At 31.9% G+C, this 14,064-nt stretch overlaps 1 protein-coding gene across 1 annotated transcript in view; it reads left to right on the forward strand.

The window, feature by feature from the left end:
* TECRL (trans-2,3-enoyl-CoA reductase like) overlaps positions 1–14,064 on the forward strand; it is a 98,273-nt gene that overhangs the window by 26,252 nt on the left and 57,957 nt on the right. The window lies entirely within an intron of this gene.

The following is a 14,064-nucleotide window of genomic DNA, read 5'->3' on the forward strand; positions in this document are numbered from 1 at the left end:
CATAATTTTACATGAAATTCAGAAATAATATGGTAAATACTTCTTGACTATAAATACTGTGCTTTCATATCTAACTGTCTTATCCACAATAGTTTTAGTTTTTCACAAAATTATTTTCTCCTTTATATTTGAACATATTTATTAAAACAGAAAACATCCTATATATGAGAATTCTTAACTGATAAAAAGTATTTATATGTAAACAAAATACTTAACAAAAGTTTTACTGGGTGTGTTTATACTGGTCAAATCTATTCCACAAAGGAACTCTTTATACAGTAAATTAAAATTATACTATTTAATTTTATTAATAGCTAAATTTACCTAATTAAAGGTTTCATTATTACTGGAAACATTTATATGAAGTTTGTTCAAATTCAGGTTTTATTTTTAAACCTTTCCAGTAAAGTTAACTCATAACTTAAACATAGTGAACGTGTCTATAATTACTAGGAGGCACTTTTTATATACTCTAATTTTAAAGCAGTTTTAGATTCATAGCAAAACTAAGCAGAAAATAGAGTTCTTATATACCCTCAGGTGTCACACATGCACAGCCTCCCCCATCAACATTTCACATCAGAATAGGGTATTTGTTACAATCTGTGAGCCTACACTGACACCTCATTATTTCCCAAAGTCTGTAGTTTATATTAGAGTTCATCCTTCGTATTTTACACTGTATGGTTTTTGCTAGCGAACATTTTCAATGTCTTGTATTTAGTTGAGCACTATTTCTTTTCTGAAAATATTCTTAAAGTTTACAATTTAATGCTTTAAGCTATTTAAAAATACCTTACAGTAAAATAGGTAGAATTTTTAATAGGAATAGAAAGCATATACAGTATGGAATAGAATTATTTGAAATATGCTTAACACGTTAAAAATTCTTCAAGAAGGTAAGTTTTAATATTCACCACAAAGACATGTAAGATTTGAGTATGCAGAAATAAGCCACAAAAGGATTATGGTAAGGAAAAGAGAACAGTGCAAAGTGCAAAGATTTGTCATGGAATTAATTTTCTAACTTGTAGCATGATAAAATTCCCTGTATATTTATGCTACTTCTAAATTATTGAAAAAGTTCTCAAACTCCAAATTTGTGCCTTATCACCTGCCATTATGTTAGCCATGTTATCCTGTTGTTTACACAAGCATTTCTTTATTTATATATTAATGAATTTGTTTTGGGTTTTTCCTGTCTTCACATAAAATATGGATCTCAAACTAGTAATTGAACTTCCATCTTTGGAAAGACTTAGACTACTAAACTTCTCTAATAAGGTGGTTTCAGAAAGTTTAGATTCTAGCAGTAAATGAAAAGACACTTGAAAATGATGTTATTACTATAATGTAGAAAGTTGCAAGAAAAATGCTTGTATTTAGGTTAATAATAACAACATAATAAATATACGATTTCTATTATTGTCTGGAAATGAAGAAAAGATTCAAAAGCTAATGCATGTGTAGAAGGAATGTGAAGTTATCTTGATTACTATTTTCTGATTCCTTTTATAATAGTCTGTAATATATATAGGCATACATAACAGTTACTAGAAATGTTAAAATTTTTGAACCAGAAATTCTGTACTTACGTGCTCCAGAGCCTACTTCTAGTAATAAGTGAAGTTAAATAGTTTATGAAAAATTTTAGAAATGTCCAGTATCAGAACTGGATAATTAAAAAATATGACAATAATGTGATTAGTTTTAATAGCTATATCAAGACTTGAGGATTTCTTGATGACTATTATTTTACTCGTTTTCCTAGGCATAGTTCTAATCTTTAACAACTTTATGTAAGCTGTGACTTTTTCACTTTTTCTCAACGTTTTTTTTTTTTTTTTTTTTTTTTTTTTTTATTTTTGGGAGAGAGACAAAGCATGAACGGGGGAGGGGCAGAGAGAGAGGGAGACACAGCATCGGAAACAGGCTCCAGGCTCCGAGCCATCAGCCCAGAGCCTGACGCGGGGCTCGAACTCACGGACCGGGAGATCGTGACCTGGCTGAAGTCGGATGCTTAACCGACTGCGCCACCCAGGCGCCCCATGTGACTTTTTCACTTTTTAAAAATTACTGTTAATATCAAAAGTAGCCCATCACTTAAAGAAAAATAATATTCAATAATTTTGCATTTATTATATGTAGCCAACATGAAAAAATGCTCAACGTCACTAATTATGAAGGCAATGTAAATTATAACCACAATGTCATCACCTCATATATCTCAGAATGGCTATTATCAAAAAGACAAGAAATAAAAAATGTTGGGGGGCGCCTGGGTGGCGCAATCGGTTAAGCGTCCGACTTCAGCCGGGTCACGATCTCGCGGTCCGTGAGTTCGAGCCCCGCGTCAGGCTCTGGGCTGATGGCTCGGAGCCTGGAGCCTGTTTCCGATTCTGTGTCTCCCTCTCTCTCTGCCCCTCCCCCGTTCATGCTCTGTCTCTCTCTGTCCCAAAAATAAATTAGAAACGTTGAAAAAAAATTAAAAAAAAAAAAAAAGTGTTGGTGAGGATTTAGGGTAAAGGGAACCCTCATGCCCTGTCGGTGGGAATGTAAACTGGTGGAGCAACTGTGGAAAATAATACGGAGGTTCTGTGAAAAATTGAAAATAGAAAAAATAGAAATACTCTATGATCCAATAATTCCACTTCTCTGTATTATCTAAATAAAAGTGCTAATTCAAAAAGATAAATGCACCCCTGTTTACACAGCATTATTTATAATAGCCAAGACATGAGAGCATAAGTTTCCACCTAAGTATCCATCAGTAGATGACGGATAGAAAAGATATGCTACTCACATACACACTCACACACACACACTTACACACACACACACTGAAATATTCCTCAGCCATTAAAATAGAATATCCATTTGTAACAATGGTCTATTTATCTCTGGGTAGACCTAAAAAGAGTATTAAGCTAAGTGAAATAAGTCAGACAAAGACAAATACCATATGATTTCAGCATATGATTCACTTTAAAATCTAAAAACCTAGGGGCGCCTGGGTGGCTTGGTCGGTTGAGCGTCCGACTTCGGCTCAGGTCATGATCTCACCGTCCGTGAGTTCGAGCCCCGCGTCGGGCTCTGTGCTGACAGCTCAGAGCCTGGAGCCTGTTTCAGATTCTGTGTCTCCCTCTCTCTCTGCCCCTCCCCTGTTCATGCTCTGTCTTTCTCTGTCTCAAAAATAAATAAACGTTAAAAAAATTAAAAAAAAATTATAAAAAAAATCTAAAAACCAAAACAAATGAACAAACACACAAAAACAGTGGCTCATAAATACAGAAAACAAACTGATGGTTGCCAGAGGGATGAACAAAATAGGCGAAAGAGATTAAGAGGTACAATCTTATATTTATGAAATAAATAAGACATGGGGATGCGGTATACAGCACAGGGAATAGTCAATAATATTGTAAAAACATTGTATGGTGACAGGTGGTAACTTTATATATTGTGGTGATTATTTCATAATACATGTAAGTATTGAGTCACTATGTTGTATACCTAAAGCTTATATAATATTATGTGTCAATCTTACTGCAATAAAAAAAGAAATATAATATTCAAGCAATTTGCATTCATTATACTCTATTTCAAAGAAGTATTGGTCTTCAAGTTTTACAAAGCACAGAAACACAATTTTTGCTATATTACATTACAGAGAATTATCTGTTAGTCAATTAAATTGACATTATGTTTAATATATTTACCAAATAATAAAAAGCAAGCAAAAAAGTGTTGCTAACACTAACAATTTTACAATGCTAAAAATGAAACAAAACAAAGTTGTGTTGATTGCCTTAATATTTTATGTTTAAGATATTTAAATTTTTTTAACGTTTATTTATTTTCACAGACAGAGACAGAGTGTGAGTGGGGGCCGGGAGGGGGGGGGTGGGGCAGAGAGAGGGAGACACAGAATCTGAAGCAGGCTCCAGGCTCTGAGCTGTCAGCACAGAGCCTGATGTGGGGCTTGAATCCATAAACCGTGAAATCATGACCTGAGCCGAAGATGGACGCTTACCCAACTGAGCCACTCAGGCACCCTTATTTAGCATATTTAAAGCCCAATAACACTGAATACCTTATTTTCATAAATATATTCCAATGATAACAATCATATATATATATGTGTGTGTATATATATATATATATATATATTTTTTTTTATAACTACAATTGTTAGATTTTTTTCAAACTTACTTCTTTACTTTCTGACACCGGATAAATTTTTTATTACAACACTTCTGATGGTGTTTATTTTTAGGCCCTGCAGTTATAATAGGAATTGCTAATCTTGTAAAGAAAAAACCAAACTCATCAGAGGAACTGGGTTTCCTGAGGGGAGAGTTCTCCTTATATGTCTTTTATCTCTATTCTGTGTTCTCTTCGGTGTTTTGACTGATCTTGCTTTCTAGTCTCCCTATTATTTCTCTGACTTTGTGTCAGCTTTACATTTTTCTTAGTTCTATTTTAAAATTTTCTTTACTGTGATTTTTTTTGTCCTGTATATGACTATCTTTTCCTCTCCCAGGGTTTCTAATTTCTTAGTTCTGCTGTATTATAAGAGTCATGTTTTAGATTACCCTGGAGAGAGTATGGCCCTCAGACTAGTGAAAGAAATATTGAATAGGGAGAAAAATTACAATGAAAATATTAGCAGCAAGGTAAGAGGAAAAGAGGAATGGTTTCATGAAAAAGTGATTCTGATAAAACTTTCAATTACATATATGCACACACACAGTTATCTATTTCTTAATGCACAAAAATTCATGCAATGCCTCAGCTGCAATACTCCACTGGTCTGTCTTTACCTCCATACATTTCTTTACTCACATTTGTAATTATTGTTCTTGATTGAATCTTGAAGCCTCTCCTATAGTCTCAAATATCATGCTATATGTTGTGCTCCACTTACTCTCATATTCTCACAAAGATTGTGTAGAAGAATTAAACCTTGTTGTTAAAGCTGAACTGAAAAATTAAGAATCATTCCAGGTCTAGGTGACACTCTGACTAAAACTATGTGAATATTTTCTAAGATTTCAAAGGATTAAAAAAAAAATCCATGTTAAAAACAAAACAAAACTCTATTACATAATCTGAGTAGCATTACCTTATTTCATGTTACTCAATTCAAGAACTATTCCATGATTTCTTTATTTTAAGTTAAATTTAATTCTCTCTTGGGGTATAATATGACTTTATTAGAATAATTTTTAATATTTCATGTTCTAAAAAATAATAGAACTTACAAAAAGCCACAGCCAATTGTGTGTATACTAATGTAAATCTGTAATGATGTAATCCATATTGTAGATCTAATCAATTGACAAAGTATTTGCCTGAATGACAAGTAAATTCCAGTGGAAAAATTCTGCCTGAATGTTCTAAGTTATTTTGTTATGCTTTAGAATACTCAAAATTATTTAAGTGCCTGTAGTCTAGACCTCCATTGAAGTGAGATGTATGCAATAGTTAGCATGGACAAAGCAGGAGATATATTAATAAAAATAATTTAAAGATTTGTCAAAGTAAAGGTCTAGGGAATACATTCTTTTGGAGCTGTATCATTACTTGTCTTAGGAAGGAAGCCAAGGAATCTAAACCGGAAATTACAAAATACCATTGCCGTACAAAGTTGTATAAAGGTAGAATTTCATCTACACAGCTTTTTTTAAAGAAAAAAAAATCTTTTTTTTCAAATTTTTAAAAACTTTTACTGATTTTGTAGTTAAAGGTGATTTGCAACCACAAGATAAGGTGCTCTGAAAGCTATTACATCATCCATAATCTCTAAAAAGAAACTAACCATCAACCACTTATTGTGAATGATGACTTCCAAGATTGTTTGGTGGAGGTAAATACCATAATTACAATTAAGATGGAAGAGACAAAAGCTCTCTAAAAATCTGATATACAAGGGAAGCCATTTTAGATTTCTTTTGAAGTCAATATGACTGTATACAAACTTTGTTTAAACAAAAAGCCTGATTTATGGCCCATCAAGCATCCATTGTCTACTTGCTTTGTAAATAAGTAGCCTAAAGGAAAACCATCTTGTCCTTAAGATAACAATCAGTGCTCTTACTCCCTGCATTCCTTGATGTTAACACTTGAGATTCCTGCCAATATGCTAATTTAAAAGCTTTTGAGTTTTTGCTAAAATGTATGTAACTTTATAAAAATTCTTCCTTTTCCAGAACACTTCCTTCCCTGTGAAGAGCACGTTTCCCAGACCACTATTCTAACTTAGTGCAAATAAAGCTCTCTTTCTTATGTTTAGAGACTATAAAAGGTTCGTTCATTTTGTGTTGACACTGTTATGCCCAGAATTCATGATCCCCAAATACCGCCAGGGAGCTGAGTCTGATGTAAAAGCAAAGGAGCCTTTATTCGAGCTAGCTCCAGCTCAATCCCCTACCTGCACCAACGCAGTGGTGAGATACCCAGGAGAAAGGGCGAGTTTCAAAAGGACAAAGGTTTTATTGGGGCCTAGGGGCAGTTGGTGAGGTAATGGCTGTGGCCTCAGCCGATTGGCTGGGGAAGGGTCTGAGTCCTGTTAGGCAGGTGAGTAGGAGGTTACTCAAGGGGAGGAGGCGTGGTCAAGGTGAAGTACACAGAACAAGATGGAGTTGGCCGGTGTAGGCCCGCCCTTTCAGACACCAGTTTTAACGTTGGGTGAGATATAAAATTCAGTGAATATTTGAAGAATATTGAATGAGATCCAATCTTTATGCAGTAACTAAATCACATAACTTTCCCTAAATGTTTTTAACGTTACATCATAACTTGTATTTTCAAAGCTTATATCAAAGTTTGTACACAATTGACAAGAATAACCATGTAAAATTTTGATTCATGTGAGCATGTGTACAAATACTTGATGAATAGTTTCTTTCCAGATAATTCATCATAAATATTTTGGATTCTTATGTGAGACTAAAGTTTTAATACTTTTCTATTTTTTAAAAAAATTTCAAGTAGTAAATACTTTTTTAGTGTTTCTAGATCAGGTTTCTTTTGAAATTATCAAAATAAATTAGGATGTGTGATATTTTGTTTTATAATAAGAAATATATATTTGGTTTTCCTCCCAGTTTTTGCACAGAGCCTCTATAAGTGTCTCTTGATACTTAAAACCTCTATTTCTCCTTCAAATGAATGTCACTTTGTTAAATTTCATATTTTCTGTCAATGATTATAGCACCATTTATCGTTGTTCTTTGGACATTTGAATCCCTTTAAAAAAAATTGTTCATTAAGTTTAAATTTTCTCTTAGGCAGAGAATCCCTATTCTTTACCCCATGCTTGCTCATATCTCTTTATATTACTTGGAATAATCTTTCTATCTTTAAAAAATTCGCTAGGGGCGCCTGGGTGGCTCAGTCGGTTAAGCTCGACTTCAGCTCAGGTCATGATCTCACGGTCTGTGAGTTGAGCGTCGGCTCTGTGCTGACAGCTCAGAGCCTGGAGCCTGTTTCGGATTCTGTGTCTCTCTCTCTGACACTCACCTGTTCATGCTCTGTCTCTCTGTCTCAAAAATAAATAAACGTTAAAAAAAATTTTTTTTTAATATTCGCTAAATTATCAAGACATAAATGACTTTTTTGTTCCATATGAGAATCCTTGATTTTTATACTCTCATTTTTAAGTTGAAATTATTATAGCTGATGTCACAGAGCTGTTGCTATCAAATATTGTGCTTTATAATATCTTTGGATGTCCTACTGTAGTTACCTTGCATTAACTTTCATAATAAGAAAAATAAATACAGTTAACTTTTATGAAATAGTCATTCTTTGTTATGAATATCCTAAGATATTTCTGTGCAGCAAATATTTAAAAATATCACAGCAATTTTATGATCATCTTATAGTATTCTGATTTTCATTTTACAGATAAGTCTTTTTAAAAGATGAGATAACTTGCCTGTGGTCACATAGCTAATTAAGTGGCAGAGCTGGAATTCAAACTCAGAAAATAGGGCTCTGTAACCTGTATTCGAACCACTAACCCCATCCATTGCCTCTTTTTTTACTGAATCATGTTTTTAATTATTTTTTAGGCAGAAATTCAAATAATACTTCTTTATTTTACTTCATAAATACTATGGTTAGTCCTCATTTGCAAAAAGGAACTAATTCAAGAGTTTGTTTTACAAATTATGTAATGAATAATATTGCTATAAGTCTAAGTATAGTTCACAATTGGCTATACAAACTGAAATCTCTGGGTAATGTTACATGACACCATAAGATCAACTATGAAATTAAAAACAATGATTAATATGAGTAAGAAGAATGAATGCAAATATGGTTTGTAATTGCTAATGGAATTTTCTCCTGTGAGGTTGATCTAAGAATTAGATCAATGATCTAAGAATTAGATCTAGAAGAAGTTTCTGAAAGAAAAATCAAGTCATTTTATCCATGACCTCTGTGTTATCTATTAGTTGACAATACCAAGTTTCAATGATGTTTATAATCTACTTGTCTCTGCAGTTCAGAGCCTGGGGAAGGAGGGGCAGGGGAAGAAGCAAGAGAAAGAACAATGGAATTAGCAGACCAATTGTAGTTTCAGCCACATGAAGGGATTTATTGGTGACAGTTGAAATGCATATAATTCTTTGCCAAAGGCCAGGGAGATATAAACAATGCTAAACTTTGAAAGGTTCAAGGAGAATAACTCAAAACAAAGATAACACAGTAGAAGGATTTATGACACATCATATAGAATAATGAGTATTCTCTAGGCAATCTGAAGGAGCCTCCTGGACAAGGCTGTAGAATTCCTTGATCTCTCAATGAAAGAAGCTAGAAAAATGATAAATGTAACCAAGGGAAGAAGTGGCAGAATTTTTATCTTAAAAAAGCTCTCCACTCCTATCTCTATAAGTGGCTAACGTTCTTTTTCTTTTTTTTTTCTTTTTTTTTTCAACGTTTATTTATTTTTGGGACAGAGAGAGACAGAGCATGAGCGGGGGAGGGGCAGAGAGCGAGGGAGACACAGAATCGGAAACAGGCTCCAGGCTCTGAGCCATCAGCCCAGAGCCTGACGCGGGGCTCGATCTCACGACCGCGAGATCGTGACCTGGCTGAAGTTGGACGCTAAACCGACTGCGCCACCCAGGCACCCCTAATGTTCTTTTTCTAATAGTTTCTTCAGCAACAGAAATTATGAGCTTTATCAATAATTTAAATGAAGAAATGGAGTGATCTGGCAGATTATTCAGTCGGGTAACAGTCAATGTTGCATTTTGGGGAAGCTATGGGAATTAAGTGGCTATTTCACTTCTAGAAATCTAATCACCAAAGTCCAGTAAGACCCTTGGCCAGGGGGAGAAATACCACCATTGTTTTAATATTACATGTAGATTTCAAGATTGAGATAAGTTAATAAATTAATAAGTTAACATTGATGTTCTGGTCACTGAAGAACTTCTAACAAATTTGCCAAATGGCACACAAAAAATAGGTTATATGGACAAAAAATGTCTTTCAGGTAACTGCATTCTTGATGAACCTCATACAAAATATTTCAGGAAAAGAATAAATTTTTATGAAATATATTTAACCCATTTAAAATTTAGCAGGATTTTCAAAATCTCTCTCCTTTATTTACCATACTGTATACATCATTTGACAATTTTATCCCACATATTTTTAATTTTCCTTCAGTAAAGAAAGAATTGTATAATTTGAAGCCAAATAATACTTGGAAATTTTAAAAAAAAATTTGTTTCACAGAAAATGTTTTATAAGTTTCCACATGATTACCTCACAAAATAATAGTTTAATTATTTTTGTATTTTCACTTTTAGCTTTAAGAAAAAAAATTTTTTACTACTTGATTACCAAAAATTATTTCATTCAACTTAATTCAACAAATACTCATTAATAAAGTTAAATGATCAGGTACTATGCTATACTCCTAAAGATAATATTCATAGTGTAGCCATTGTCTAGTATGGTTTTTTGGCATACTAAAACACTATGTGTATGCACACAAACATATACACATACATACACAAAATGAATGACTTCCTAGAATTGATTAATGTTGAATTCATTAGTTAAAAATAATTAAAATTTTATTTTACATTAATGTTAGTAAATGTTACTTTGTGTGTCCACACATGCTCTCTGGATTCTTAAAAGTAGTTGACAGGATATACCTACCTTTCTTTCCTTTTAGTATATTTCAAAATAGTTTAACAACTTATATATGTTAATGGAGAGAAATGTCAAATCTTTAAAAAAACAAAAGTAATTCTGAAAGAAGATTGCTTCCCTAATCTTGAAATTTTAGAGAAATTGATGATTCATTTCCTGTTAAAGTGGCAAATTGAGATTAAAAAAAAAAGAAACTAAAGAATGTATCATCTACCAATATATTAAGGTCTGCAAGCATTTTGAGATAAAAATATTTTGAAAAGAAATATCTCAAGTCTATTCTATTATAGTGTATATAGGTACTATAAATCACAACGTGTAGTAATATATTGTTCAAAACATGGTTTTTAATAATACCTCGTTAATGTTTTCTATTATGAAATTCAGCTAATGATATATAGAATAATATAATTTTGTTTTCTCTAACTGCCCTTGCTATATGTACCTCTCAATTTTTCTTTTCTTTTTTTTTTTTTTACTTAAGCCCATATTTTCTTTGTGGTTTCAATTCAAATCATAGTGTAAGCCACTGGCACATATCAATGTCCCAGGTGTTGAAAATAGACCTCTTCTTATTGTAACTACTTTAAAATACTCGTCAAATTTACATTGCTATATACTTACTATCATCAGAAACTCACATAAATGTTGAAAATTCAATTTACCTATGTGATGTATTACTGTTTACAGAATCTTAGATCAAAGCGTTAGGAAGGGATGGCCATTTTGCCAGTCAAGGTTCATGTAATACAACTGTCAAGACTAATACAATTCCTAAAGTGCATGAGGTATGATACTGTCTGTAAACTGTTTTGTCTCTCATTATGGCACAACGTTTAAACCTGTGTATTGCTATGCAATGTCAGGGCTATTTTGATTCATCTTTCATGACATGCTGATATTCCCAAAGCGTGATATTATGAAATAGTTTTGTTGTATAATATGCAAACATCAAAATAGTTGGGTTAGCAATGTTGGAACTTGAGCAAGTGCCTACAATATAAATTCACCAAATATCAGAAGAGATAGATTATCTATAGCACATGATTGATTTCCAATTTATATTTGAATATGTGAGTGTGTGAAGAAATTTAAATTCAAAAGGAGACAGATATCGGGACAGTGAAATATCTGGACTGGTTAATATACTGTATAAGGGAGTATTCTCAAAATGCGAAACCAGAAAGCACACACAGCACTAAAGCCACTGGTACAAAATCAAAGATCATCTTGCAAACTTTAATGCACAAGCAATGTTTTTTTTTTTTTCTTTTTTTTCTTTTCCTTTATTTCTTTCTCTAAAAATTGTTTTGGCTAACCAAAAAAAAGTTGGTTAAATTGCAATCATTAGCAGGATTATAGATGAGTAATATAAAACAAGGGAATCTATGAATACATAGCTTATTCTTGTAGTATTAATCTTCTCATTTCTGAGAAAATTTTCAGAAAGACATGGAATGCATCACAGTGGAATTTTATGTAAATGATCTAAAAACAAGCACATGAGCTTTTAAAATGGTTTATTAATGACACTTCATCATTACAAGGAAATGTCTAAAATGAGTTATTTGTGCTTATATATTTTGTCACCTATCTAGTTGGCTTAAAAATATCTTTCATTTTTCAAATTTCATAAAATATGTCATATTCAAAGTTCCTCGGACCCTATTACAAATCCCTTGAAAATATAATCTCCATGTTAAATTCAGATGTGCTAAAATGTACCACAATGTTTTTATAATCCCAAAGATATTAATGTGCCAATTTCTCATTTTCATGTATTATTTTTTGTTTGATTTGTATGTACTTTGTTGGCAAAGCATCATATTCAATAAGTGAGTTTATTTTAGCAAGATAACAATAGCTTCACTTTTTAATATAATAAAATAATAAACATACAAGATAAATTTCCAAAAATGCAAAATCTCACAAACATTAAAGCATTAGCTTCCTAATATAAATGTTTTTACTAAAGGCTAGAGATACTTTTCTATGCCTATATACACAATTTCACATATCTTTTTTTTTTTTCATTTTTAAGTTTATTTATTTATTTTGTGAGGGAGAGGGAGCTTGAGAGAGGGCAGTAGCAGGGAGAGAGGGAGAGAGAATCTCAAGCAGGCTGCGTGCTGTCAGTACACAGCTCAACTCTGGGCTTGATCTCAAGAACCATAAGATCATGACCTGAGCTGAAATCAAGAATCAAATACATAAATGACTGTGCCACCCAGGTGCCCACCCCCGCACAATTTCACGTATCTTATACATTGGTCTCTAATAGCTTTTCCTATCAACATATTTTCTCAGTGTATTTTTGTGTAAATATATATTGACCTACATGATAAATATTACTGGAGATATACTTTTCTGTGGATGTGCAATACACATTTTCTGGATACACATTCTAATTGCTTCTATAATAAAGAAATATTATGCTTATTTATTCATCACTATTTGTTGAATGTTGAAAAATATTTAGCAGACATTTAATATGTACCATGCATCAAGTTATTTATTGACCAGAATAATTCATGTTTGTAAAATTCTTTAAGTGTATTTGTAAGAATAATAGCAGGGAAGAAAATGCTGTTATAGAGAATAACCTCATTTCAAATCTTAACATGTATGTATTGCCAAATTTTCTCTCCTAATTTGTAGACTTAAAAGAGTACTTCAGAGTTTTTCTTCCCTTTCCTAATTAGTACTGTATATTAGCAAATTAATAAGTTTTGATAATTGATGTATGGAAAAAATAATTTAGCATTAGATTTCATTTGTTGAATCATTAGTGAATTAATTTTTTCATTCTCTCCTTTGAGATTTTTATGTATTTTTTTCTGGAAATTGCCTGTTCATAGTGTTCACCCATATCTTTGACTACTTGGATGTTTTGATGTCTTAATAATATAGAAAATCTTTATGAATTAGTATATAGGTAACAAACACTTTTCCCCATTTTTGGAAGAAAAATCAATTTTATAGATCCAAATTAATCAATTTTTTTATTTTATGTTTTCTGTTTTGTGACCTATTTGAGTATCCTTTCATCCTCTAATCTTTGGAAATATTGATTTATGTTTTATTCAAATACTTGTAAGTTATAGTTTTATTTTTCACATAATTTTTTTAATATCTTTAATTTATCTTGGTAGAGGGGATGGAGTGAAGAATTCTCACTATTTTAATTATATTTTATGTTTATGATTTTAATTTCTGATCACATATCACGATTAGTGAAATTATATAGCTATTTTTTCTCTTTCTGATTTATTTTTATTATTTTATTCAGTGTTTTACAAAACAATATCTAAATATTAGGGAATTATTTCTACATTAAAAATGTTTTTTGGTAATTTATCTGGTATCATGATTTCTCCATTCTTTCATTGACAATTTTGGTTAGATAACTTCTTGATATCTCTTTCATGTTTTGTTTAGGGTCCATAAATTTGAATTCAAGGAGATGATGTTTTGTATATATTATAATCCAAACATTTCTAAAATACCTTTATATTTCATTTTCCAGTACTTTTTTAAGTGAATATTTATTTACAGACCTTTACAGTTTACTGTATAAATTGCCAAAAGCATGTAGTATTTTGTTTTCTCAAAAAGAAAAACAAAAGGAAGAAGAAGAAGAAGAAGGAGAAGAAGAAGAAGAAGAAAAAGACACCAAAACAAAAACAAAATAACTCCAAGAGTAGATAGGTTATAGTAGCATTTTGTAGGAATGAATGGAGATTTTAGTCTTTTTCACAAATTGGTTGCTTTCTTTTAGGCCGATTCTCTAGCATCTCATGCTACTTTAAGATTACTATTGGCTAACTCCTAAAATCAATTTCTTCAGTGCTAAGTATTATACCTATGACATCTGAGAAG

The sequence above is a fragment of the Herpailurus yagouaroundi genome, unplaced genomic scaffold (genome assembly GCF_014898765.1).
Source record: "Herpailurus yagouaroundi ecotype Mexico unplaced genomic scaffold, PumYag 28, whole genome shotgun sequence".
Taxonomy (NCBI): Eukaryota; Metazoa; Chordata; class Mammalia; order Carnivora; family Felidae; genus Herpailurus; species Herpailurus yagouaroundi.